Here is a 3789-nt window from a genome sequence, read left to right as displayed (position 1 = left end):
CCTCCACCGGAACCACACCCTCATCGGAACCCCCCCTCCCCCTACATCCTCCATCTCACTCCCTCACAAGAACACTTCTCATGCTCTGATTGGCTGTAAATGCTCACACCACAAGACTCATCCCCCCAAATATGGGCATGCTTGTCCATTGAAGGAGAAGAGGGGAGGAGCTTTCAAACACATGCAAAACTCTCACTCTCATACATACAAAGCAATGCAGATACTCTGAGGTTACTACAGTGCAAGTTTGATTAAGATACATCATGCAAGTTTACAAGAGCCAACGCAGCTGCACTGACATCAGTCTAAAGATATTCCAAAGACAAGTAACTAACAAACACACACCTGCCCCATTTACACGCTGCCATCGACACACTTTTAAAACAATGAGGATATTGTGCTGCTCATTGCGTTTTACTCTACATGCATGCATCAATAAGACTGAAAGTTGGGATTGAAACACTTGAGGCTTTGCTTCGTTGCATGGCCGCCCACAAATGTGCAATTGACCTGTTTAAGTTCATAACATCTCTGAGCCTAACGAAAGAAACCAAAACCTAGAGATGGAAAGCGATGTGCAAGCAAAACCTTGCTAAGAAATATCTCTTCCTAGAAGAAAAAAAGTATTAAAGTCACTCAATAAATGTGCATGATGCTTCGTAAGGCTAGTAGTGGTCAGAAAAGGAACAGAAATAGATCACAATAAACAGGGAGGCTGCATTAGATTACCTAATTTTAGCTCCCAACAATCAAACATTACTTCTGAATGAGTAGAAAATGGCAGTGACTGAGCTTGTATTTCTTGTTTGTTTCCATTCTTTAACAAAGCTAATAAGGTGAGAGGATGCCACTTCTGGGAAGGGAGAAAAAAACTGAGGCCGCTGATATGCAAAAAATAGGAACTTATTTTAGTGTTATTAACTTATTAACTCTAAAATCTTAAGAAAAAGAAATACTTTAAGACAATTAAACATATTTTAGGACCATTAATATATATATATATATATATATATATATATATATATATATATATAGATAATCTCAAAATTCCAAAAAAAAAATGCAAATATATATATATATATATATATATATATATATATATATATATATATATATATATATATATATATATTTTGCATTTTTTTTTGCATTTTGAGATTATATTTATGAAAATTAAGCTGATTGCCCTACAATTACTCGCCCTCCCCCATTGTCAGTAGTCAACAGTAATGCAAGCCATTGTTTAATAGGGGTGTAACAGTTTATTGTGACATGATGCATCGTGGTGGAGATGGGACGTTTATTATTATTATTATTATTATTTGTATTATTATTTTAGCGTCTGTTCTATCCAATACACCCAACTTCCTATAAATACGTAACGCGGGCATACAAATGGAAATCACATCATTGGACACAAGGAGCTCTAAAATACGATTTCACACTAGCATCCACAGGTGTTACATGATGAGTTCGGCTGAAACTGAAACCAGCAGCAGGAGAGAGATGTGCCTTTTCAGCGCGAGGGATCAAATGTCCGTTTGAAGCACGAGAGTGATCTGCTCTGACAGCATGAGTGAAAATTAAAGTTTACATATTAAACTACTATATATATAATGCTGCATATTATTTATAATAATGCTATGGGGGATTATAATCCTAATGTAAAATGTCTCGTCTAATTTGATTTCGTTAGTAAATTATCATTATTTAAGTGGATAAGCATGCACTTCAATTAAATCCATTTTTGAAAAGAAAAAGAACATGTATATGTAGACAATACTATTTTAGAAAAATACAATTTGAATTAAAAATATTTGTAATCAGTGACAGTGTGTAAGCAGCATATGTATCTAACATAATTCTGCATATTCAGTAAGCAGAAATTTTAGCTAATATTTCATTTGGTGTCACCATTGCCCTGTTCTGGGCTGTTTTTAGTCCCAGTACATCTCTGATGGATAATTTAGTACTTTTAAGAACAGTACTTTCAACAACATTTTTAAGGAAATAAATAAAATTTAATAATAATAAAAAGCACACGAATGTTGAAACTGTACTTACATCACCAGCTATCTGAACTGTACAGACATAGTTGCCAACATTTTTCTTTAAATGTTTAAGAAATTCTTTACAATAGTAAGCATAGTTGGCAGCAAAAAATAAAAGGCTAGAAAATGTCAAAATGACAAGTACAAACATAGACTTTTAATTATAGAGATGTGATTATTCTGTCCTTGAAACATGACGAAATGCTTTGCTCTTTTTTTCCATTCAGTTGTCTTCCAGTCTTTCATAATGTCAAGGACAAAAAGGTTCAAACTGATCACAAGTTTAATAAACCACACTTCAGTTTGGACAAGACAACTCAAATGAGTATACTGATATAGATTAATCCTTCTTTGATCACAAATGGCCTGAAACAAAGTTTAAATTGCGTATTTTCCTAAAACACACATTTTTACGTAAAGCCATGTGATATATTTGCTGCTGTTGCACAATGTTTCCTGCCAGCAACAAATTTCCTGAATTTTGTAAGATATCCCATCTTCAATGAACTCCTTTACCCAGAGCTGATATGAGAAATGTTCCCAGTTTCACTGAGGAGGAAAAGGGAAATTCTCCTCTGGCACACACAAACAGGAAAAGCCCAGCTTCCTTTGAAACAGGAAAGCCCATGCTGGCATCACTCTCTAGCCTAAAACATATAAGAGTATATTCAAATAGATATTTCTTTTACTACGGTTACTAAGTAAACAGTTTTCCATTCTGTCATTAAAGGAGTCATGTCAAATTTTCCTTGATCATTTGACATATAAGAGGTCATTCTACTATAAAAATATACTGTAAGTTTCAGAACTGAAAAATTCCTCCTCAATAGAAAAAGAACATTTATTTAAACCAAGCTGCAAAAACACCTCGTTTGGAATTTGTGGAACTTGTGATATCACAAGGACCAAAAACGTCTGCATACGACTGCCTCTTCAGTAAGACATCACGCAATTTTTCATCAACGCACTCTTGGCCCCGCCCACTGGTGCTCAGTCAATCACACAGGTGAAGAGAGAGATGGGCCTGTCAAGGGAGATTCATCCAAAGTGGACTTACACAGGACACCTTAATGTGTCTATTTGGATTTAAATGTTTTTCTACTTAAACATGCACTAGGCAAACAGCTTTGCCTGTTATAATACATCTCGCGCAGCTTTTAAAAGATGCAATGTCAAGTTATAACTCTAAAATGGAGACCCCCATTGTGTTTCATTCAGCTGCGCTGTCATGTTGTTTTCCTAGGCGTCCTGGACAGTTTTTGCACCCATCTGTGTTATTTTTTATTGTTGGACTTTTGTTAACATGGCCGTCTTTGAGTGTATTGATGCGTTTCCACACAACACCAGTGATGTGCGGCTTGTTTCAAGAGCGGTAAAAGCACAATTTTTAAAAACGTGATTCATTCTGCTGCTGCCACTGACTGGAAGAAGCACATGCTGTCCTGTGTGTGGTGCGTAGTGGACTAAAGCACTGAACTGGTAAGCAAAGGTTGTTGGTTCAATACCCACAACCACCACCATTGTGTCCTTGAGCAAGGCACTTAACTCCAGGTTGCTCCAGGGGGGTTGTCCCTGTAATAAGGGCACTGTAAGTTGCTTTGGATAAAAGTGTCTGCCAAAATACATAAATGTAAATGTAAGCAAGCACTGAAGATGTAAGATGTGAAGACTAGCATCTCTGCTTTGGCCTGTTGAATCCGTGGATTGTCTTACATTTGCATTTTCAGAACATTTAAGC

This window comes from Myxocyprinus asiaticus, chromosome 24 (assembly GCF_019703515.2).
Source record: "Myxocyprinus asiaticus isolate MX2 ecotype Aquarium Trade chromosome 24, UBuf_Myxa_2, whole genome shotgun sequence".
Taxonomy (NCBI): Eukaryota; Metazoa; Chordata; class Actinopteri; order Cypriniformes; family Catostomidae; genus Myxocyprinus; species Myxocyprinus asiaticus.
The sequence above is the reverse complement of the archived record's forward strand: the minus strand, read 5'-3'. Positions refer to the sequence as shown.